This window comes from Theobroma cacao, chromosome 4 (genome assembly GCF_053813885.1).
Source record: "Theobroma cacao isolate CCN51 chromosome 4, ASM5381388v1, whole genome shotgun sequence".
In the NCBI taxonomy this organism is placed as follows: Eukaryota; Viridiplantae; Streptophyta; class Magnoliopsida; order Malvales; family Malvaceae; genus Theobroma; species Theobroma cacao.
The window spans coordinates 6,407,697-6,434,626 of NC_142642.1; positions in this window are offsets into that span (position 1 = coordinate 6,407,697).

Below are 26,930 nucleotides of genomic sequence, written 5' to 3' on the forward strand. Positions count from 1 at the left end.
AAGGCTCCAAAAGCAAAAGCTTGAAAAGCAATTTCAAAAGCTCATCAATGTCTTTAAGAAATTACAAATAAATATTCCTTTTGTTGAAGCTTTGGAACAAATGCCTAGCTATGTCAAGTTCTTAAAGGACATTCTCTCCAAAAAGAGAAAGCTAGGTGAGTTTGAAACTGTCTCCGTTATAAAGAGTGAAGTGTAATCCTCCAAAACAAGCTGCCACCAAAACTCAAAGATCCAAGTAGTTTCACAATCCCTTGCACAATTGGTAATTTATTTTTTGCAAAAGCTTTGAGTGATTTAGGTGCAAGTATCAATTTAATGCCTTAGTGAATTTTAGATAAACTTGGTTTGGGGGAATGCAAACGTATTTCTGTTACTTTACAACTAGCTAATCATTCTTATGTGTACCTAAGGGGAATTATTGAAGATGTCCTTGTCAAGGTAGATAAATTTATTTTTCTAGTTGATTTTATAATTCATGACATGGAAGAAGATAGGTAGATTCCAATCATCCTTGGTAGGCCATTTTTAGCAATTGCTAGAGCTTTGATTGATGTTGAAAAAGGTGAGCTCACTTTGAGAGTTCAAGACCAACAAGTAACATTTAATATTTTCAAAGCTTTAAAATTGCCTGTGACATCTGAAGATTGCTTTTCTGTGAGTGCGGTAAATAACTTTACACAAGATGTTTTTTTAGAAGAAAATCCCAATGATCCTCTTGAAGCATGTTTAGTTGCTAATTCTAACAGGGATGATGATGAATTTATTGAATATTCAAATTTTTTAAATGCTTACTCCAGACTTAGAACTAATTATCAATATGAGTCTTTAGATGTTTCAGCTTCTTTGATGCTAGCTACTAAGCCCTCCACATGAGGTATGCTTTTCTTGGAAAATCTTCTACTCTTCAAGTTACTATTTCTGCCTCTCTTTCTAACATGCAAGAGGAGAAGTTATTGAGGACACTTAGGGAATTTAAGAAAGCAATAGGGTGGACCATAACTGATATTAAGGGAATTAATCCTTCTTTTTGCATGCACAAAATTCTACTTGGGGAAAATCACAAATCCACAATTGAACAACAAAGACAATTGAATCCCATCATGAAAGAAGTGGTCAAGAAAGAAATTATCAAGTGGTTGGATACTGGAATAATTTATCCTATTTCTGATAGCTCATGGGTAAGTCCAATTCAATGTGTTCCTAAGAAATAGGGAATGACTGTGGTTGCCAATGACAATAATGAGCTCATTCCAACAAGAACAGTGACTAGATGGAGAGTGTGCATGGACTACCGCAAGCTCAACAAAGCTACAAGGAAAAATCACTTTCCTCTTTCATTCATTGATCAAATGTTAGATTGCCTAGCTGATAAGGAATATTATTATTTTATAGATGGTTATTCTGGTTAAAACCAAATTGCTATTGCTCTTGAAGATCAAGAAAAGACTACATTTATTTGTCCTTATGTCACATTTGCTTTTAGAAGAATGCCATTTGGATTATGTAATGCACCTGCCACCTTTCAGAGATGTATGATGGCCTTATTCACAAACATGGTGGAGAAATGTTTGGAGGCATTTATGGATGATTTTTCTGTCTTAAGAAATAATTTTGATGATTGTCTTTTAAATCTTACTAGGTACTCAAGAGATGTGAAGAATCAAATTTGGTGCTCAATTGCGAGAAATGTCATTTCATGGTGTGTGAAGGTCTTGTCCTTAGGCACAAAATCTCTAGTAGCAACATTGAGGTAGATAAAGTGAAAATTGAAACAATTGAGAAATTGTCACCTTTAATAAATGTCAAAGGTATTAGAAGTTTTCTTGGTCATGTTGGTTTTTATAGAAGATTTATTAAAGACTTCTCAAAAATTTCTAAACCACTTTGTAATTTATTGGAAAAAGATGTGCCATTTAAGTTTGATAATGAATGTCTTTGTTGGTTTTGATGAATTGAAGAAGAGATTAATAGCTGCACCTATCATAATTAGTCCCGATTGGACTCTACCTTTTGAACTAATGTGTGATGCAAGTGACTAAGCAGTGGGAGCTGTTTTAGGAAAAAGGAAGGATAAAATCTTTCATTCCATCTATTATGCGAGCAAGACTTTGACTGAGGCCCAAAAAAATTATACCACAACAAAAAATGAGCTTTTGGGTATAGTTTTTTCTTTTGACAAATTTTGCTTCTATCTTGTGGGGAACAAGGTGATAGTGTACATTGACCATTCAGTTATCAAATATTTGATTGTCAAAAAGGATGCTAAACCAAGATTGATAAGGTGGATTCTTTTCTTACCAGAGTTTGATCTAGAGATTCATGACAGAAAAGGAACCGAAAATCAAGTGGCAGACCACCTCTTAAGATTGGAGATTGAAGCTCAAGGTAAGGATTCAACCTTAATCAAGGAGACTTTTCCTGATGAACAAATCCTTCAAGTTGGTAAGAAATCACTTCCTTGGTATGCTAATTTCGTGAATTATTTGGTAAGCAATATTATTCCCCCTGATTTAAATTTTCATCAGAAAAAGAAATTTTTCCATGATGTTAAATTTTATTTTTGGGATGAGACTTACTTGTTTAAGTAGTGTAAAAACCAGATCTTCAAAAAATGTGTCTCGAAAAAAGAAATTCAGAGTGTGCTTCACCATTGCCATTCTTTAGATTATGGAGGACATATTGGAGGAACAAGGGCTACTGCTAAAGTCCTCCAATCAGGTTTGTATTGGCCTACATTATATAAGGATGCTCACAATTTTGTTTTGCATTGTGACAGGTGCCAAAGAGTGTGTAATATCTCAAGGCGACATGAGATGCCTCTCAACAACATCTTGAGATAGAATTTTTTATGTGTGGGGTATTGACTTTATGGGTCCATTCATGTCTTCATACAACAACAAATACATCTTCCTTGTCATAGATTATGTCTCCAAATGGGTTGAAGCGGCAACCTTTCTTAATAATGATTCAAAAGTGGTGATGAATTTCATTAAGAAAAATATTTTCACTCGATTTAGCATTCCAAAGGCAATTATTAGTGATGAGGGGAGTCACTTTTGCAACAAGTATTTTGATGCACTTCTAGCAAAATATGGAGTTAAACACAGAGTTGCAATTGTGTACCATCCTCAAACTAGTGGCCAAGCAGAAGTATCAAATAGAGAAATTCAGAGGATTTTAGAGAAAATAATGTGTCCCATAAGAAAATATTGGGCAAGAAGATTGGATGATGCATTATGGGCATATAGGACTGCTTACAAGACCCTAATTGGCATGTCTCCATATAAGTTGGGCTTTGGCAAAGCTTGTCACTTACTGGTGGAACTTGAACAAAATGCTTATTGGGCCTTGAAGAAGTTAAATTTTGATTTACAAGCAACAGGTGAGCAAAGGTTGTTGCAACTAAATGAACTTGATGAATTTCACCTTCAAGCTTATAAGAATGCTAAAGTCTATAAAGAGAAAACAAAGCAATGGCATGATAAGAAGATAATAGAAAGAAGCTTTGAGCCGAGATAATCAGTGTTGCTCTATAACTTTGGCTTGAAATTATTTTCGAGAAAGCTCAAATCAAGGTGGTCCAGTCCTTTTATTGTCAATGAGGTATTTCCACATGGAGCAGTCAAAGTTAGAGGGACAAATGGTCAAAATTTTAAAGTCAATGGACAAAGATTGAAGCATTATTGGGTAAGCAAAATTAATCGTCAAAAGTGCTTAATACACTTGCTTGACATGGCCTAGAGTCCAAATCAGTCTAGTTGAAGACTATAAATGAAGAGCTTCTTAGGAGGCAACCCAAGCTCCTAAACTTTACTTATTTTAGCCTTTATATTGTTTAATTTTTTAGTTATAATTTAATTCTTTTTATTTTATTTTTTTATGTTTCCTTTTGCAGGTAATTAGTTTTAAAAAAATGAAAAAATTTAAAAAAAAATTAAAAAAATTGGAGTCTGAGCCATGGCCCTCAACTTGAGCGTCGCGACCCTAAAATGAGGATGAATAAGTGCTGAAACATTCTATTTCTGCACCGCGGCCCTCAAAGGGAGAGCTACGATGCTGCAAAAGGCTTCCAACAGAATGTGTGAGCATCGCGGTGCTCAACCTTTAGCGTTGTGACCATAGTTTGGGGCCCAGCCCCAACCCTATAAAAACCCATGTTCTTTGTTTCTTTTTCATTCTTCTTTTTCTCCAGCCAGCTTCTCCCTCTATTCTGTCAAATATTTTATTCCCCTTCCTCACATGCATAAAAAAAAAAAAACTAGTTGCAAATTTTTTTCTTTTCTTCTTCATTTATAATTTCCACATCTTTTCCATACCTTTTTTTTTTTGTCTTGCATTCAATTCTCCTTCAAGAGATGATATTGGTTTTCTTTCCTTAATCACTGCATTATGTGCGAGAGCTGGTGTGCACTAGAGTGATAAAGAGGAGTTGCAACAACTGAAAATTTCCATCACCATGGGTATTCTTAAGCAATTAGAGGAATCTGCACCGGGAGTTGGTAGGTCTTCACAAGCCACCCCCACCTTCCCAAGCAGCTCCCACACATAGTATTGCTCGATGGCTGGAGTGCATAAATTGTAAATTTAATCGACACAAAAGGCAAAATCGGGCAATTAAACAAATGATGAGAGCCTATGCCGAAAACATCAAGATAGATATGACTATTTTTTCTTCATTTCCTACGGACTCTGACTCTGAGGATGATTTTGGCAGTGACGATGAGGAAGACTTGTAGACTGCATCTTCAGAGTTAGGGGAGTATTCTTGTCCTTTTTATTTAATTTTCTTTTATTACATTGAGAACAATGTTTGTTCCAAGTTTGGGGGAATGTTTTAGAATTTTGTTGGTTTATTTTTTTGTTATGTTTAGTTAGCTTTATTTTAAGCTATGTCTTGCATGTTTTATTTATGTTTTGTACGTTTTATTTATGTTAAAAAAAAAATTGAGATAGTTACACCTCACTCATGATTGGCCCAATCCTAGGATGATATTTTAATTATCTTTTGATTCTTAGCTTTTGGGAAGCATATAGTTATGATTTAATTTTATGTGATGGTCTTGTGTTAGCTTTATTTAAGAATGTGACTTCAATAATTTGAGCACTATACTCTTTTACTTAAAATTTTTATGTGATTATAGAAGGTTTATATTGATGAAAAAGTATAGTGAAGTCAAGAATTCTAGAATTTGTTTCATTCTCTCTCGAGGCGAAATTTAAAAAAACACTTAGGATAGGAAGTGATTTGGGCTATCTTTGGATCATTTTAGCCTTTTTTAGCATACGATGTTATATTTATCCTTAGTTCCCTTTTTGAGCCTAATTTACCTTTTCTTTGTAATTACACAATTGTATTAGCCTTGACCTGTCTATCTAAATCCAACAATTTGAACCTTTCACCCTTTAAGTATTTTGATCTTTCTAGAGAATGATTTGAGCTTAAGGATGAATTAAAGGAGAAAGGTGAAAAAACAAATTATGGTTGTTAGGAAAATTACCCTTTGTTTATAATTATCAAAAATAAGTTTGGGGTTTGAAAAAAAAAAGAGAGAGAAATAAGTGTGTTGTACAAAGGAAGTCAAGTTAGGGGTGTTATAAGATTTGTTTTAGCTCTTTATAGGTCCTAGATTGATTAAGTGCTTAGAGTGAATTTGAACCTAAATGTATCCTTTGTCATACCTAAACCTTAGCCTTACATTACACACTTGATAAATACCTATTAATCCTTGAATAAGTGTTAATCTACATTAATGGAGAAAGGGGTGAAAAGCAAACTTATAGGATCCTAGTACTAATCTATGCTTAGATTTGGCATAAACTAATTCGAATTACTTGATATTCATTAGAAGAGATTATTCACACACACAAAGGAAGTCCATTTGAAAAATAAGTTTTCACTTGAATTGATATACTACTTTAAAGATTAGCTATATGTTACTTTAAGTTGGACGTTGAGTTAATTTCTGAGGAAAAAAATTGGAAAATCATGATTTGGTAATTCTATTGCCCGTTCAAGCATTTTAATGTTCAATTTTCTTTTTGTGATTTCCTTTTGCTCGAGGACTAGCAAAATCTTAAGTTTGGGGGTGTGATAATTATATTTTGTAGAATTATTTTAGTCCAATTTTGTTATTAAATATTAGCTAATTCCTCAATTTTCAATTATAATTTACTTATTTTTAGTTTTTTTTATAATTAGTTTATTTTTAAGTGAGTTATTTTAATTTTATGTTATTTCTTTTAATTTGGTTATTATTTATTAGTTTTTATGTTTTTCATAGGAACTAAAATAATTGGGCTTAATCTTGGAAAGTAAGGTGTTGAAAGACCTAGAAGTATGCTTACATTTGCTTCAGTGTTTTGGCCATAACTCATGCTACAAAAATCCAAATGATGCGATTCTTAAACCATTGGAAATCGAAGAGACAGAGATACAACTTTCATGCAGAACACTTTACCTAGTTCTACCTTGAAGATAGAGAAATCGCATCGAAAAATGGCTAGACATAATATGGCGAGAATGGAAATTTTAAAGGCTGACAATTGATATTTTTTTTAGGCCTCTCATTACACTTTTAAGCCTAATTAAATCATAGGTCAACTTAGAGAACTATTGGTTAAGTTTATTAGTATAAATAGGATATTCTTAAGAACATTAGGTGAGACAACTTTTGGAGATTAAAGAAGCTAGAAGTTGAGGCTGAAACTTCGAGAGCAAGGCGACAAATATTTGTTTTGTTTTCTTCCTTGGCTTTTTTTTTTCTTGTTACTCCTAATGGTTGAATTTTATACAATGTTATTTGACTTTGAGATCATGAATAGCTAATTTTCTTTTTCTAGGATTGCAATTGAAGTCACATGTAATCTAAATTTTTATCTATCTCGTGCGTATCATTAATGGGATTTGAATTGTTTATTCCAATTTGTTATTAATGCTTTTAATTGCTGGGCCACCGATTAAATTGATTTAGGAACCTAAACAAACTTGGAAAAGGGAGTTTAGTGTAGACTAAAATTGGGATAGCATATCATCATATTAATTGATTTGCGTATAGGATAGAGATATACCTATACGCCATATGTAGCTAGATTAAAGCATGAACTTGATGAATCTATTTTAATTTCAATTCACATACGGATATAGTGTTTTGATTAAAATAAATGTTTTTATAAGATGAGTCAGGAGACCCTTATAAATAATTTAGGACTCTAGGGTAGCAATTCAACCCATTGAAATATGTTAAAGAAAAAAGGTAAGATTAGTTGAAGTGTGAGGGATATTGTAATCCTAGGCTTATTTGATTTGATATTTTCTCAAGTTATTATTATGTTGATTTTTCTTAGTTTAAATTTTGGTTAAGTATTTTTAGTTAGTTAATTTAGTTATTCGATATTGATTGTTTGGATAAGATTAAATTGTTATAATTTTAGTACTTAGTAAAATTTTAGATCAATTCTCTATGGGATCAATGCTCTGCTTTCTTATATACTATCTATTTGATATGTATACTTGCTAGTAGAATTTTAACTGAAATAAATATATGGAGGCCTATCTAGCCATAACACTTTCATATTCAATCATCTCCAATTCAAAGGTGCGAAGATCATCTTAATATCCTACATGCACAACTCATCATATTAAGTCCTGTCGGATCACATCTCAACGGCGTATCATATCCACAATTTCCAAATTCTATGTACTCACATCAAATCATATCGATCAAGTCTTATCTCTAAAGTAGCTATCATTAAACAAGGCTTCATAGGCACACTTTAGTTGCCAAGCCCAACCTTAAATTTCATTTACATATAATTTTCTTATCTCAAGCTTTTTAACAAATATCATTCACAGTGGTCACCATATTTCAAATCAAATCATGCCATCCATGATGCATGTTATCATAGCCAACTGAAATCAAATGAATGGTCTTGCCTTGGACGTAGTCAAATCACGCTCGGTGGCCAACAAACGGAGAATCAAATCACGAACAAGGCAAAGCCACTGGAGGAGAATCAAATCACACACGTGTCGAACCAACGGGTGGAGAACAAATCACGCATAGCATCAAAGTAGTTGATGGAGAATCATAATCATCGGTTGGAGTAATCTCCCGATAGTCCACATCACTTGAAGCAATCTCAATGAATGGCATCAATGCACTGCAAGTGAGAATCACAGGCGGGATTAGTGCCACGGTCCCTACTTACTAGCATCCTTGTAGGCACACAAAGTCACAGGGTGTGGGACTCCACTCAACCTTAAGTCAAATCAATGCCTAAAATTCATCCCTCAGACAGAATACATATCCATAAATCAAGCCATCGTGCCTGTGACATTCCATATGTCCATATCAAATCATATTCAAATTCAGCGAGCTTCATTCATCTCTAAGCTCCATAAAATTCTAAGTGCCTTCAAATATCTAAGGCATCATCAAACAAAACATAATCAATTTATAGGTCCTCATAACCTTAACCATACATCGATATTCATAATATTCAATCGTATCAATCATAGATTAACAGCCTTATGCATATCCTCAAATCAACCACAAATACGTGGGCATTCATGGATAAATCATATCCATAAGTAATCATGGCTCTTCGGCCTCATATACTAAACATCACCTCGATCGTTGTGCCATTGACCCAAATATATATCGGGCCATATGCCTACTTGGTAGCCCATTCATCATAATTTGGCACAGTCCTTAATCCATAATTCATATTACATCAAGTGTAGGCCTCTTGCTCTAGGTCCTATTACCATGGGTTCCAACACAATGCCACTTTGTGGCTCACCACAAATCATGCAAACATAAATTTCCTATCTTGGCTAAATAATTACCCTAGGCATCCTCATCTACGCACACAATCATGTTTGTTCTATAGCCTAGGCACATACCTCTAGGCAAACATACATATACATGCACACACACGCACACACATATATATTTCTACATAAGTATCAATTCTTTAGCCTAGGCACTCTCATTTAGGCATACACACAACATTTAAGTACCATGGCAGTGTATACTGTGAGACCTTGACCTTTATAGACTCATAGTTAGTAATATACGCGATATCCCTGATTAGGGGTAATTTCGTCATTTCCTTAGTAAGCCTATAAAAGTAAGATTTTAAACAATATTATGGCCTAAGTAGGCCTAAGGCATAAATGAATGATGAAATTAGGGGTAAAATGACAAGGAAACAAAAATTTTGATGATTTTCACGGTAGGGGCAAAATGGTCATTTTTCACCTCGAGTTAGAATTTTTAAGTTTTCATGAACTCAAGCATTTCTAAACCATTATGGACCTTGTCCTAGTGTCAAAAGAGTAAAAAGATTGCATAAAAGATTGTAGGAGAATGAGCTAATATTGTGGAGGGGCATTTTGGTAATTTAATTGGAGTGGATAAGCTTGGGCTATAAATATCTCTTTCTTTCAGCAGCTTCTTGAAATTTCGGTAGCTTCTTCTTCTTCTTCTCTTCCCAACTCACGTTGCTTCCATCTTCCATGGAAGCTTGATATGGAGCTTGCATAATTTTCTCTCTCTAGCTTTAGTTTTCATACCTTTGTGCCCTTTTGACTAGAACCCTTGTATTCTTTCACTCTCTCACTTTAAAACCCTTGAAAAATCCTACTTCCATGCTTTCTCTCACTAGCTAAGTGTTTAGAGAGACAAAGAGAAAGAAAGCCTTATAATAAGCTTGGGAATTGTTGGAAAGAATTTCAAAGTTACAAAGCTATCAAGGTGAGTAGTAAATTAGAATTGAGTTTTAAGTGTTGATAATGTTTAATGATTGATTTGTGAGTTTATTGTTGAGATTGTGTATTGACTCTAATGTGATTAAGTAGTGAACATAGATAGCCATTTAAAATGGCAATTGAAAGCTAGTTAAGAGGTAACTTTTAGGGTTTATAGTGTGTGAATTAACATAATGCTGATGCTAATGTGATTCTAGGTTTTAACGAAGCCCCATTACCCCAATTGGATCATTAGGGGAATTAGAGTTAGCTAAAGGCTCAACAATATACCGGTGAGTGAACTGCATTTCAAATTCGTTTTGGGGAATGTGATTGTTTGTACAAAGTGTTTAAATGATTTTATACAACTTTTCTTAAAAATGAGTGCCTTGGGAACAAGCTTTTGGGAAATGGGTTTTGTTGTGATATGGCTATTATGGATTCCTATACTACTACATTATGTTGATATATGTATATACGTACAAATATATTATTGTGTAATTATATGGACTCGGCTATGTGCGAGTAGGGAGTGCGCATAAGCCGATGATGACTCGGTTATGTGCGAGTAAGGAATGTACATAAACCGGTGATGACCCAACCATGTGCGAGTCGGAAATGCGCATGAGCTGGTGATGATGGGATGGTGTGCATGATGATGATGGATATATGTATATATATATACATACGTAAACATGTGTGTTATAAGAAATTTATGGGTAATGGTATATGGTTGTAATGTATGTGAAATTCAGTCTGTTAAACTTTGGGAAGTTGTTATGTGTTTCTTATTGGTTTTGGACATTTCAGCAGGGTGGTTTTCTTTGGAAGGAAAGGAAATTTTTCATTGGTGCCCTGTTTCTCGCTGCAGCGAGAAACTCTCAGGTTTTTGGAGGGTGGTTGGCTAGAAACTCGCTGCAGCGAGAAAGTTTCTGTCTTGGGGCAAATATTTCGCTACAGCGCGAAAAACTTTCTATTTTGTCTCACATCTTGATCAATTGTTACCCTATTTTCCACTTCTTTGCGACCATATTTGAGCATGGATCCCCAAAATTATGGAATAAATTATTTAAGTTTAAAATGAAGAGGTTTGGTGAGAAACCCTTGGCCAGTTAACAAACCCTTGGTTAGATGATAATATAAGTCAAGTGTTGCTGCAGCAAAAATTCATTCTCGCTGCAACGAGAATGCCTTTCCATTGCAGCGAGGACCCGTCGTTTATTTGATTTGATTTGCATGAATGCTATTAAAGTTTTCACTCTCCAAATCCTTTGTTGAGCATGGACTCTTTTCAATAAGTGATTTTTCTCATGTGGGGTTTACATGAGGGGTTCAATAAGAACTCAAATAAATTGCATTGTTTTGAAAAATGAATGCATTATGATTTCGTTAAACATTCCTTATGGTATGCTTGTTCCCTTCTTGTTCACTCACTAGGTTTATACTCACCGTTTTCAACTTTATGTTTTCAGATCACGAGGCAGCTGGTAACTAGGTCGAAGTGTCTTCGTTTATTCGACCCTTGGTAGGTGTCTTGGCATTCAGTAGCTGTACATTCGTCCGAGTCTCTTCGTTGGAAGTTGAGTATTCTTTTGTTATGTATAGACAAACCTAATGTAAATTATTAAGATACATGTTGTAGACAATGTATATACACTTCTTTGGTATGCCAGTATGAGATGGCAATGTTTAATATTATTTTGATCCTAAGTTATGAAATGTGACTTAGCAGTTTATGATGAAATGATGAACACATCAGATTAATAGGCTTGCTTGGGCTTAGTGGACTACGTCCATTGGGCCCATGCGCCTGTCATGGCCTGAAATTTGGGTCGTGACATATACATAATGCGAGATGCATCACATGTATTTAATTAAATCCCACTCACCTTAACAATTAAAGGTATGCCCACAATCAAGCTCAACTTTTAGCCTCCAACCATCCTCCAGCTCACAAACACATCAATAGCCTCCATTCTCCCCTTGAACAAATTAAAACATCAAAATCATAATTATTTCATGGCTTTCGAAAATATACAACTTCTGAAAAAAGATTTAAATTCCATAAACAAGCTCAAATCCTTCAGTGGTTAGTTAAATTGATAATTCTATTTTATAGAATTATTTTAGTCCAATTTTTTTAGTAAATATTAGCTAAGTCCTCAATTTTCAATTATAATTTATTTATTTTCAATTGTTTTTATAATTAGTTTATTTTTAAGTGAGTTATTTTAATTTTATGTTATTCTTTTTAATTTGGTTATTATTTCTTAGTTTTTATATTTTTTGGAAGAACTAGAAGAAATTGGGCTCAATTTTGGAAGGTGACATGTTGAAAGACCCGAAAGTTTGCTTGCATATGCTTCTGTGTTTTAGCCATAACTCGAGTTACAGAACTCCAAATGATGCAATTCTTAGATCATTGGAAAGCTAAGAGATAGAGCTACAACGTTCGTGCAGATCATTTTACCTAGTTCTGCATTGAAGATAGAGAAAATCACATCAGAAAATGGCTGGACGTACTGTGCCAGGAATGGAAATTTGCAAAGATTGACAATTGATTTTTGGCCCCTTATTACACTTTTAAGCCCAAATAAACCCTAGGTCAACTTAAGGAAGTGTAGGTTAAGTTATTAGTATAAATAGGATAGTTTGAAGAACATTAGGATAAACAACTTTTGGGAGATTCAAGAAGTTAGAAGTTGAAGCTGAAACTTGGAGATCAAGGCGGTAAATATTTGTTTTGTTTTCTTCCTTGACTTTTATTTTTCTTGTTACTCTCAATGGTTGAATTTTATACAATGTTATTTGTCTTTGCGATTATGAGTAGCTAATTTTCTTTTTGTAGGATTGCAATTGAACTCACATGTAATCTAAATTTTTAATCTCTTTCTTACTTATCTTCAATAGGAATTGAATTTTTATTCCAATTTGTTCTTAATGCTTTTAATTGCTTGATCACCAATTAAATTGATTTAGGAAGCTAAACAAACTTGGGAAAGGGAGTTTAGTGTAGACTAAAATAGGGATAGCATATGATCATATTAATTTATTTGCGTATAGGATAGGGATATACCTATAGGTCATATGTAGCCAGATTAGAGCCTGAACCTACCGAGTCTATTTTAATTTCAATTCATATAGGGATATAGTGTTTTGGTTAAAATAGATATTTTTATAAGAGGATTCGAGAGACCCTTATAAATAATTTAGAACTCTAGGTTAGCAATTCAACCCATTGAAATAAGTTAAGGAAGAGAGGTAAGATTTAGATGAAGTGTAGGGGATATTGTAATCCTAGGCTTGTTTGATTTGATATTTTCTCAAGTTATTATTATTTTGATTTTTCTTGTTAGTTTAAATTTTAGTTAATTAGTTTTAGTTAATCAATTAATTTTGGGTGTTTGGATAAGATTAATTTGGTCTAATTTTAGTACTTAGTAAAGTCTTAGATCAATTCTCTATGGGATCGATACTCTGCTTGCTTATATACTATCTATTCGATACATACACTTGCATAGTAGGATTTTAACTGACATAAATCCTTACCTTAGAAGCTTGGTTGCCCAAAGCTAGGCTCGAAATCTCTAATAAATTCAAAGGGAAAGAGTTTGACCAAATCTAAAAATATTTAGATTCGAGGTTATTAACCGATTAAATTGAAAATCAATCAGTAACAACATATAATCTTACCTTCGATTTGATTTCCCAAGCTCAAATCTAGCTAAACAAGTTCTAAATGGCATTTGAGGGCTTAAGGTTTCGTATGGGTAAAGAGAGAAAGAGATAAAAATGGGTTTTCTCTTAAAATGGGCGGAATGCATGAAACCCTTATTTTATTTTTACCTTTCCTCTGTGATGTATTGATACATTTGACAATGTATCGATACATCTACCCTAATTTCAAATAAATGTATCGATATATTTCAAGCAAAATGGTTCTAAGTGCTCCCTATTTCAAATGTATCGATACATTGGGACAATGTATCAATACATTGGGACAATGTATCAATACATGTTCATTTGTTACCAAATCTATCGATACATCCTCAAATGTATCTATAGTATTCCTCCAGAACACCACATATTGTTCTTCTTGTTAAGAATGTATCAATACATGAGGGGATATATCAATACATTTTCCCCTATAGGTAGTTTTAACTCTTCCAAAACTTCCAAAAAATCCAACTTAACACCCCAAATCTATTCTCTGTTAATCTCATACCTCAAATAACTCATATAATTCAAATCCTCATACATATATTCTCAAATATACATCAAATTGAATTAAATCCTCCTATTATAGGATTAATTCATCATTCTTTATCGATATTTGCGTTAAGGTCGTATTTAGGTGTCAAAGTGCCAAACATATGTACAATTTTTTTTGAAAACTCTCCTTTATACCAATATTCATAGTCATACACCTATAAGTGTAGTCATATTCACCAAAGTTCAATTTAGCTCATCAATTGGCGTAGCTATTTCATCAATGTACACTGAAATTTAGTGTACACTGAACTACCCCAATGTACACTAAAATTCAAAGTCTTTCTCTATAGATTGTAATAGCTCGTATGCATGCTCCACAAGCATATATATCAAGTTTTCAAGTTTATTCATCAAATCACTTGGCCAACATCACATTTAGGCCATATAAAAAATCAGTGGTGTTACAAACTTAAGCCCACAACTATAAAGAGATCTTTGAGAATTCCACACATATTTTTCTTTTTAGTTTTCTATAAGGGTATCTTTGGTTTGCGAAATGGAATAGAGAGGGAATAGAATGGCTATTCTATGAGAATGGAATAAGGTAGGAATAACTATTATGTAATTTGGTTCATGAAATAGAATAGAGTAGAAATAGCTATTATGACTTATTTCAGTATTTGTTGGTAAAATTAGTTCTAGAATAGCTAAAGAATAGGTGATAAAAAAACAAAAATACCTTTTTTTCTTGTAGTATTTGATTTTAAATTTAAAATATTTATTTTTAATAATTTATTAAAATTATCATTAAATTATAATTTGAAATGTTAATATGATTATTTATTTTGTTTTAAAATTTTAATATGATAATTAAAATTGTAATTTAATTTTTAGAATTAAAATTATTATTTTTAATTTTAAATTTAAATATTAATTGTTATAATTTATATTAAAATTTAAAATTTAAAATATTACTTTTCATAATCTATATTAAAATTTTAGTTTAATTTAGAGAAAGGAGATTGGGAGATGGGTAAAGAGAGAAAGAAAACATGAACATGAACAAATTACATCTTATATAAGAGAGTAATTTTCAAAATTGATGAAAGGTAATTTTGTACAGTAGTATTTTTGGTGTATTGCCTCAAGTGTGGAATAGCCATTACCAAGGTCTTCCTTGGTATGACTATTCTAGTTTCACAAGGAATAACTATTGTTGAGAATAGTCATTCCCATGAACCAAATGCAAGAATAGCTAGATAATAAGGAAGGGCCAAACATGTTGTAAGTTTTGTTAGAATATGGATTTAGTGAAGTGGATCCAAATCCATTAGTACATCCATATAAGTAAGAGTTAATACTTAGTTGGCCATTAGAATTATTTAGCAACCAGTTTTAAAATCCCAAAAAAACGTAGAGCATGAATCTCTTAAGAGGCAAGACAATTAAATCTTTTGTGAGGTATCTTTATCTTTGATTTATAATTTTTTTGTATTAGATTTTTAACTTTTATCTTAAATAACAAATGTTGTTAATAATATATAATGATTCAAATATTTTTAATACATATATTTTTAATATTTTTAAACCTACAACTGAGCGTGGGCAATATTCTACTAGTTCCTAAAAGACAAAAGACGGGTATTGATTTTTTTTTTTTATCTTGGTAAATAAGTATGATTTGAGAGAAATATAAAAGTAGAAAATAAACATGGATGTATACAACAAAGATAAAAAGGCAAGTCACATAGGTTAGGAAGAGTACCGTGTAAGTTGAAAACTTCACTTCACTATAAATTCATAATGGATTGTTGTCTTCTGAGTGTCGTGTTGTCTTTTAAGAGACAATGCTATAATACTTGTGTAGGCCTTCATTTACAAACAATCGCAGACATGGCTGTGACTGCTTGGCCTTTAGCCAGCCGCATAGACCATACAAAGGAACGAAAAGATAGCGACTGGGGATCTCGTCTCATTATCCACACTCTCCCTACATTCTACTTAGAAAAGGAGAAACGAGGAAGCAAATAATAAGGCTTTTGTTGCCTGATCAAACCTTATGTAGAGTTATAACAACACACACGTATAAACAAGCATACTTTCTTTAAGAGGGGAGCATCTGACCGGTTAGACCTTAGTCTATAAGTTGGAAGTCTTAAGTTTAAATTTGGGAAGGAAGGGCGTGATTTATAAGATAAGAGGGGATTACCTATTATTTTGCAACCTAGTGCATCTCTAAATACACCCAATAAAATTTATATTTATACTTGTTGCCAAGCCTTTTTTTTATCATGAATTCACCCTACTAGTTATAATAACTTCTGTGTTAGAAATTAAGCCTAATATTTCAAATAAATTTTGTATTCAACTAGTTATATAAGCATTTTGAAATATTTTGGTTGCTTCACTTTTTAATCTATCAGTAATACAGTTTGATACAATTTTATGGTGACAAACCAATATATATATATATATATATATATAGATCTCATCCATATTTTCCAAATAATACTTCCCTTAAACCTCCTATCCTTGTAAAGAAAAGATTTGATCATTTATTCTTAATATAATCACAAATGAAAACTTATTAATGCATGTATCTATCCAAGAAGAAGTTAAATTTGTTTAATATTTGAAAATCATCTAATTGTATTTGGTATGATTTAGACATTTCATGAACGAATTCAGACGTTTGTCAATTTGCTTCTTGCGAGGACAGCATATTCACCTAACAAAGCTGAAAGGTTACATCTTCCTTTGGAAAACTACGCATGCAGCTAGACGCCTAGTAATCTAATAAGAGATCATTATTGCTACTAATCATTGTCTACATTAGGTATTAATTATCGTAATGGAAATCATTAAAGACATCATAACTCAAATTCCTTTCGAAAGGATAATCCTCTTGCTTGCATGTGTATACAGCGGAATCGTCTAGTTGTTGTCACAGGCATCCAGTTAATAATGCAAAGCTATACGTGTGTGTGTGTCTATATATATATTTGAAAAGCTTTTAAAACTATGATAATGAAGTGAAATTTGGAGTCTTATGAATCCCAGAATTGAGAATTTTTTTTAATGTGCCAACTAGAAGAAGACAGCAGGACGTGAAGAAATGCATTGTTGTGTGAGCTAGCAATAGGGTAGGATGAGCACAGTTGTTTTAAGCTGAATGGAAATAGATTCATTTCGTTTGGAACATGTGCTTGTCTTGTTTGTGCTGAACAGACGATGAGTTTGGTATACGGGGAAAAGGGAACAATTTCGGAGCTGGTGGGTCAGTTTTGTCAGTCCATAAGGCCGCCGAATGGAATAGAAGGATCAAAATATGGCTGTCCACATGCATTTTGGAGCACGTTAACAAGCACCAACGACCACATCCACATGCACTTAACCTCTTGTCAAATCTCGCAAATCTTGAGCGACTACTCAAGGTGGGCTCTCTCATCTTCAACTCATCTCTCCCACTCAAGGTATTATACTATTACCTAGCTAGCTCTAGCATGCAGCAAATGCTCCATTTTTAGGCTCAACAACATAACAACCAGAAGAGATAATTAATTCTTTCTTCATTTCTTTTTTTTTTTCTAAATGGAATTCACAAGCGAAACTGACAAATATATCAGTAGTTTTTTTTTCTTTTCTTTTTGTTTAAGTCATCAGAAGCTTTCATTAAAACAATGTAAGATTACAGCCAGTCAAAAGTCAAGATCAACAACAAAAACCCCTTACATAAGAACAGAAAGCTCTTAATAGCACCTAGAAATATATCAATAAACAAACATCATAGATCACCCCAATAAAGAGCAGCTGCACAGGTTTACAAAATCAAAACAAGCATCCAAGGACCTTAGAAGCAAAACAAAGCAGCACAGGTTTATATCAGTAGCTATTTTGTACAAAATTAAAACCATTAAAATTATTGCAGTGTCAACATGATTATGCTTGCACCTTCAACAAAATGATCAACTTTATTCTCTACTTATGGACTCCTTTATACAGATATAACTAAACTTACATTTTCCACCACCTTTTACAGTAAGAATGATAACTGTTCGTAATTTTTGACCATCTTATTTTGAAGGCCATGTTTTCTTTGTCGAAAAACAGACTTGTCCAATTTTCACCATCCAAGGCAAACCACTTGGATTGGAAGATAGACTCGTTCATTTTTGTAAAGATCTTAAATTTACATTTTTTAAATTAAATTGTGTGAGTCATAGTATTCTAGAGTCAAGTTAAAGGATGCCACTTCTTGCTATTCAAAGAAATCACGGTTGTCCGCTCTCAAACTAGGGTGAATACTAATACTTAATTTGCAATCTAAATTGCTCCTTTCACCATAATAAATTACAAACTAACCACTTACCACTTATAATTTAGGTTACGCCTGTCCCTAGTAGGATGCCCACTGAGGAGGATGAATTGTTCCATTCAGGTGGAAGAAACAATTCTAGAGCTTACATGTTGAGATTATTATAAAAATTATTTAGTTAGAGTTATTACACAATACTATTACCTAGTTAGATTACAATATCTAGTTAAGAGTTATACTATAACATTATTTATCTGTTAGAGTTAGACTATGAATAAGATTAAGATTAGCCTTATATATATAATAAGATATTTTTATCTTTAAAGAATACCTTAAAATTAGGGAAACAATTGAAATGTATTTGTCCTTACATAGGTTGGTTTCAACTGTTCCTAGTAGAGTCATTCAACTAGATATGTCTTTTATCTCTAAGAGCAATGAGGATAGAAGTATCTAATCCTTTTTTTTTTTAAGAGGTTTAGCTCTTACTTGAACTAAACCAAATTGGATATGGTTATTTTTTTTTATTTTTGAGTTTTTCTATTGTTTCTTGATCCGAAGGGAGGCCCGAGATCAACGAAAGGGGTATGAAGAACAAAGTATGAAATATAAACAAAATCAAAAAGATTTTTGAAAATGATTAAACAAAATCAAAAAGATTTTTGAAAATGTCTTCAAGAAACTACACATAAATATCCCTTTTGCTAAAGTTTTGAAACAAATGCCAAGTTATGTCAAGTTCTTGACAGACATTTTTTCCAAGAAGAGAAAATTGGGTGAGTTTGAGACTATTCCTCTTTTCCCTTTTGATATAACAGAAAGAGGAGAAATATAATGAGTAAATTTGCACTTAAATTTTCATTCATGATGGTTGGATTTTTCAAAATGATTTTTCAAAAGTGCTTTCCAACTTAATTCTAAATCTTTTTGAAAAAGCACATATTGAATGGGAGCTTTACTTCAGAAAAATATTTTGAAATCTTGAGCATATGTTTAGGGAAAGTTTTCTTCAATAAGCAAATTTAACTCTTAATTTTGTCGTATCAAAAAGAGGGAGATTGTTAGCTTTATTCTTGTTTTAATGTGACAAAATGGATTGAACTTAATGAGCTTTGAAAATGAATGAAAGACATTTTTGAATATGAAGAAAATCCTCAAAGAAGTGTTTTTTTGAACATGTTTTGATTATGAACGACCATGCTCTTGAACTTAAAGAAATATCTCCTAATTTTCTCAAAGGTCTCTTGTTTTCAAAATTCAAAGTGTCAGCCTAAAAGTCATGTTCTTAGAAAGAAATGACTTGATTTTTAAATGAAAAGAAAGCAAAATCTATTTCTTTGATAACAGGAAGAATCGATTTTGGAGATGAAGAAGTCAATTCTCAAGCAAACATCAACAATGAAGAATCAATTTTGAGAAAAGAAAAAGTTAGTTCTTGAAAGATAGATGCTTCAGGATTTTTGAAGAACGTATGCCTCAGAGACAAAGAATCAATTTTTAAGAAACAGAATGCAGAGGAGAAAAACAAAGAAGAAAGAATCGATTTTAGATGGAGAAGATGTCGATTCTTGAAGCACCAAAAGTACAACTCAAAAACTTGGTGACCAAGAAAGATATGGTACAACAGGACAAAAGTGGAGCATAAAAAATGAAGCTTGAATTCAAATTTTAACACTAAGCCACAGTGAAAAATCGACATATTAAGGCAAAAGAATCGATTCTCCAAGATTGCAAAGGTGTCACCTTTAAACATAGATGTAAAAGAACTGACACTTCAAAATAGAAGAATCAATTCTCCAAAGGTAAAAAGCTACAAACTCTATGAAGAACTAGCAACTTAATAACAAAGAGTCGATTCTACAAATGTGACAGAATTTTGCAAGCTGGTAGGAACTTATAGGAAATGATTCAAATCTCACTCCAATGGCCAAAAAATCTCAGAGGCTATAAATATCCATCTTGAGGATGTTAAAGAAAGGAAAGAAGAGGAATTTGAAAGATTTTGAATCATCTTTGAAGAAGAAAAGAGTGAAAAAACAACAGAAAAAGCTGTGAGTAGAAAAGTTCCCTTCTTTGAGCAAGCAAAGAGCCTATAGATCACATTTTTATTCTTCAACTTATCATTCTTGAGCATAGACCTTATTTGATCTTCCATATCTTTGTGAAAGTTCTCACCTTTCTAACTTTAAACTTCTTTATCAACCTTTCTAGAGCTTTTGAGTTAATGATTCACTAGAATCCACTATTACATTGATTATACCTCCAAACAAAAGGTCGAGGGATTTTGCCTGATCCTTTGAAAGGCTTTATCTTGTGTAAAGGTTATGCTTGAACCTAAAAAAGGCAGTGTCTTGATAAAGGTTATGCATGGTCTTACAACAAACATGTTGTAGAGGTTACGCTTATTCTTGTAAAAGGCATGTTGCAAATGTTACACTTGACCCTATTGTAAAGGCAAGCTAACAATGGATTCAAACTCCTTGTGTTATTAAGGGAAAGAACGTAGGCATTGGAAAGCTGAACCTCTATAAAAATCCTATTAATTACTTTTTATTTTTCTGCTTTTTACTCACTTAGCTTATACTCTGTTTTGTTGTTTCATTCTTTCATATTTTAGCCAATTTACAAAAAAAAGAAATTTTTATTTAACAACCAATTCACTCATCCTCTTGGTAATTTTACTTTAAGCTTATATTTCTATTAAAGGTAAATGACACGAACAATTTTCAAATTGATCTATATTACTAACAACTTGAAAGTATGCAAACACATTTTGTCGACAGTTAACCATAAAGATAGTTCTTAACTTATCAAAATGTGGGAAAGTCAATTCCAAATTTGTTCCTCCAAAGGATCCAATGGTCTATTATAAGCTCAATGATTTTATAATCCTTATTACGAGTTTTGCTAGTCATCAACAACGGGAACAAAGGGACACTTCAAACACATCTTAGGATTAAAGGTGTTGCAACAATTGGCAAAAAGAGCCTTAGGGTTTTTAGCCTCTTAGTGTCGCATCGCAATATCAAGCCATGACCATTGCAAGGATAAAGCAATAATAACCCATTGACCCCAAGTAAGAATTATACACATCAACTATACATGTACTGTCACATTAACAATTTCATACACATAAGCATGTCATATATTGTCATAGAAAATGTACTTTGCATGGTATTAGCATAATAACTTTGGTATTTAAACTCTAAGATCTCATCAACATTTATTTGCACCTTTCATGTGCGCAAATATATATATGCCTTCAAGCCACCACATTCATTCACATAAGGTATAATAAAGTATAATCCTAAAGCATAGCTACAATGTAATAATGTATATCAACATTATGAATCCAAAACCAAAAGTAGATTCATCAACGAATCATGACATGACACAAGAAGGTTTCATGAATGGCCTCTAGGAATACCTACCAAAAGCAACACTTGATGATCTCTCCAATATGGCGATACAAGCTAACTCAAGAATTTGAAAACAAAACAGAATTTACATGTGTGAGTTATAAAAACTTACTGAGTAGACATGAGGAAGGGGCAAGCCAAAGGCGAAGTGTTTTTTGGATAAACTATAATTTATTACAATCGTACAATTTGAAATAAACTCTAATCTCAATTTTTCTTACAAAAGTATAGTTGTTTATGTAGGTCATTTAAATGATTTTTGTCAAGCTTAAAGTTTTATAAAAGTTTAAATAAAATTAAGAAGGGACAAATACGTGAAAAGCCATTAAAAAGGTGAAAATAAGCTAAAACATGTAGCAACTATCAATACTTTCCATCCAGAATACTACTAGTTGCTAGGTATCGACACCTTTTAGGGAGTTATCAACATTTCCTATTAGGTATCAATACCTTCCCTTAAGGTATCAATACTTTTTACATAAAATGCCTATTGGGGTACTTTGCTTGCCAAGTATGGATACCTCTTTCAGGAGGCACAGATACTTCATTCTTTCTAATTGAAAATTGGGTGAGTTTTCTAGCAACATGGGTCCTTAGGACCACACCATCCTTAATACATTTTGATCAACATAATACCTTACATACTTACACCTATATAATACCATTAATTCATATAACTACCTTCCATTTCCAATTTCTATCTTTGGACTTCAATAATCTAGTGAACATATATATATAATTCCAATACATAAATCAACTACCAAAATAAACATACAGTCAAGGTATATCAACCTATAGGATGATGGTGTTTCTGCCCCACCATTTAGGTAATCTCTAAGGGTGTGCTAATTCAAAGGGATAATTATATATTCGCCTTACTCCTTAGGAATTTTAAAGGTATTCTACCCAATATATAATGGCATTTTTATCCGACTATTAAAACAATATTAAGGGTGTTTGACGTCGGGGCACTATAAAGACACATGGGCATTATGAAAGGCACCAATCGTAACGAGCTTGAAAACCCCATTAAGGTGAATCATCAATCTTGAAAACCCCACGAAGGTGGAAAAAAGCCAAAATCTTGCTTTGGTTGTCTAGGCCAAAGATACTAAAACCTTTTGCTCTTTAGAAAAAAGTCTAGAGAAATAAGCACTCTTACCTAAGAAAATATTTTTTATTAACTCTCAACTTTATGTCTCATAACTAAGCCTAAGGATCCTATTTATAGTATTATAGGCCCATATCCTAATAAAGCTCTACTTCATGTTGTCTAATACAACTAAAGTAGCTAATAAGAGATTTAAATAAAATAGGTGTTTATTCCTAAATAAAGCATAACTAGCTTAAAAGTCCTAGTACAAGTAAATTAAATAAAAAGAAAAATTCTATCATACCTCTAATTCTTAAATAATAATAATCTAATAAAATACTCTTGTATCATTCTCTCTAGGTTGGAGAAAAATCGTCTTCAAGATCCATGTCTTCCTCATGTTTTCCATAGTAAGGAAAGAGATCAGCTGCACTAAAAGTTGTAGAAACTTCATAATCTCCAGGAAGTTCAATCTTGTAAGCATTCCAATTAATACGTTCCAAGAATCAGAATGGTCCATCAGCTTGAGGAGATAATTTTGCACGAGAGTTAGGAAAACATTCACTAAGTCTCCTTTTTTAAAACTAGCTAGCTTTTTGTGCTAGTTTGGCTTGCTTTTGGCATTTGTCAGTTTGACGAATTGTCTTCTTTTAAACTTCTTCATGAGACATTCAATTAGAGAGTTAATAAAGAATATTTTCTTAAGCATGAGTGCTAATTTCTCTAGACTATTTTCTAAAGATCAAGAGGTTTTAGTATCTTTGGCCTAGTCAACCAAAGTGGGATTTGGGCTATTTTTCACCTTAGTGGGGTTTTCAACCTTGCCAAGATTGGTGATTCACCTTAGTGGAGTTTTCAACCTCACCATGATTGGTGTCTTTCATAATGCCCACATGTCCTTACAATGCCTTGGCATCAATTTGGTATTAGAGCGGGAGGATCATTGGTCGCTACATAATTACGGTTCTTGTCACTGTTGGGTCTTGACTTTCTTTGTTCGAAATGCCGTTAAGACATCAAAATCGTCAAACCAATAATCACAAGATTGAGATTAAAGAATTATGTCTCCAAGTTCAAGGATTACAAAAGCAACTTGCAAGGAGTGATGCTACGCAATTCAACTATAGTAGCTTTGTTGATAAAGAAGATTATGTGGATTGGGAAGAATTAGAACCGATTTATGATGAATATGATGAGGAGATGGAGGAAATTAATGTTCATCATGCACAAAGTGAGTCTTTGGTGGTACAAAGACAAGTTGAGGAGTTGTTAGAGAAAGGTCTAGCATGTGAAAGGAAAAGTCATTGTGCTTGCCCAACTTTGTTAAAGAAATATGATTCATGGAGGAAGTGTCTGGACAACCATGCCGTAAACAATATTATAGTCAAGTATAATTTTTCCTATTCCTCGATTGGATGACATGCTTGGTCAACTAGTTAGTTCTAAGGTGTTTTCGAAGATGGATTTGAAGAATGGATATCATCAAATTAAAGTGAGAAGTGGAAATGAATGGAAAACAACCTTCAAAACAATGGATGAATTATTCGAATGGTTGGTGTGGACCATTACAGTATGTGGATCCAAACATCTACGAGGAGTATGTCAAGGCCTACTTGTTGAACTCGAGTTTTTCTGACCTGAGGCGAATGACGCAGGAGCTTCTAAGATTTTATTTTATTTTATTTTATTTTTTCTAATTTTAGTTGATTTAGGATTTATTTTCTTTATTATATTTAGATTGAAACTCTTTTCTTATTTTTATTAGGATTTTGATACTTTTAAGAATTATTATTTGATTAGGCTAGTCATATTGTATTTAGGAATAGAATATCCATTTGATTTAAATCTCTTGTTAACTATTATAATTGTATTAGACAACTAGGAGTAGAGTTTTATTAGAACATGGGCCTATAACACTATAAATAGGACCCTTAGGCTTAGTTATGAGACATAGATGTTGAGAATTAATAAAGAATATTTTCTTCAGGAAGAGTGCTTATTTTCTCTAGGCTCTTTCAAAGAGAAAGAGATTTTTAGTATCTTTGACCTAGCTAACCAAAGTGGGATTTTGGCTATTTTTCATCTTAGTGGGGTTTTCAGCCTTATCAAGATTGGTGTTTCACCTTAGTAGGGTTTCTAACCTTACCACAATTGGTGTCTTTCACAATGCCTAAGTGTCTCCACAACTCCTCGGTGTCAATGTTAAACATAAGTGGTAGTGGTGTTTTCACCCCATTACTAAGGCGATGTTGAGGGTATCAATCCCATAAAATAGTGGTATTTCTGCCCCATTACTTAGGTAATATTAAGGGCATTCAACCCATAAGATAGTGGTATTTCTGCCCCACCATAAGGCAAAATTAACATTCCCTTTTAAGAACAATAACATACATCGTTTACTCTAGTCATTATATCATCAACAATTATTAACATTCATATATGAGTCTTACATATTTCATGTTATCCACCACATATATTCAAGCATCAAGCCTAACTTAATGATACACAAAGCAACCGTATTCTAGAAATCCCATTTCTTATAGTAATTATAACAATCACCATTAATTCCTTTTTTAAAGTAAAATGTTTTTGGAGATGGTTGCCCCCATGCATAAATATACTATATAGATATACATATTTGTATAGAATAATACATTTGTAAACTCATTAAAACATTGAATAAAACTTCAAAATAATTCGTAACATCGGATTTGACAACTAAAACATTTAATGCTAAGATCATCAAGAAGACATGCTTATTAAATATCAAAATAATTTGAAAACTCCATGTATACTCACCTTATTTGACACCACATCCAATCCAATAATGCCTTACTACAATTTAGTCCTTAAAGCCTCAATAGAACCTATAATGATCAACATTTAACATCAATCATCACATTTAACACACTAATTTTTGGAATTCCTAACTACCCACATAAAACCCTAACATATTTCCTTCCTAACCTAAAATCAAACTCTTATTTCACTTTCACATCATAAATTCATACTTTCCTTACCTTGGTGAGCTCATTGTAAGAAGATCGATGGAAACCTAGATTTTTAAAAAAAGAAACAAAGTTGGAAGTAAAACCCATGAAATTGATGTTTAGGAAATTGAAATCTTATATTAAGAAGCCTTAGAAACTAGAATCAAAGTTGAAATTTGTGTTTGCTTGGTGGGAAAATGTGTAAGAAAAATGAGAGAAAAGAGGCAAAGAGGAAAAAAAGAAGAGATTGGAAGCTGCTGGAAGAGTAAAGAAGTTAAAATGGTTTTGTGAAATTACTATTTTGACTTTATTTTTTTTTGTAAAACGTGGCATATGTATTGATACCTAGGGCATAGGTATCGATACTTTTTATGCAAAAAGCTTTTTGAGGGTATTCTTGGTAGTAGGTATCAATACCTACGAATTAGACATCGATACTTGTGATGTAGGATGCATTCTAAGTGTGAAGTATCAATACCTTTGAAAAAAAAACTATTTTTCTTTTTAAAGTAATCCCATTTTGGTTCTTCCTCCCTTTTCCTTTCAAATAGAGTTTAATAGTTTATCAAATATAAATTTTCTAGATAATGAACTTAAAAAATTGGGCTGAAAATATTTATTAAGAGCTCACCAAGCTACTTTTTTAACCTTACATGAAAATGAAGGGTTCTTCACTTAGTCCCGTGACCCATTTTCTAATGGGCCATGAACAGTGCATGGACCTACGTGGGTATGGTCCACTAGACTTAAGCAAGCCTTAATCAACATACGTGGGCTTGTCATCCACGACATTCATATAAACATCAATAGAATACAATGTACATATCAACAATAACAAAAGCACCATCACACAATTATGGAACTTCTCAACATAAAGTGTGGAATTCCTTTCATTGACTTATAACATTCATATAACATGCAAATTCTGTGGTTCAGCACACATCCCATGCCATTATCATCTATAGTCCTTTCACCATAGGTATCAACATTCATATGCACCATTTTCTCGAGGCTCATCACAATAATCAATAATCATGAAAAAACACAAGTCTCGTAATACTTATTTACAATGCCAAATATAAACACTTAATATAAATAGTTTAAGACTTGAATCGACACAAAATGGAGTGTATTGTCACAACCCAAATTT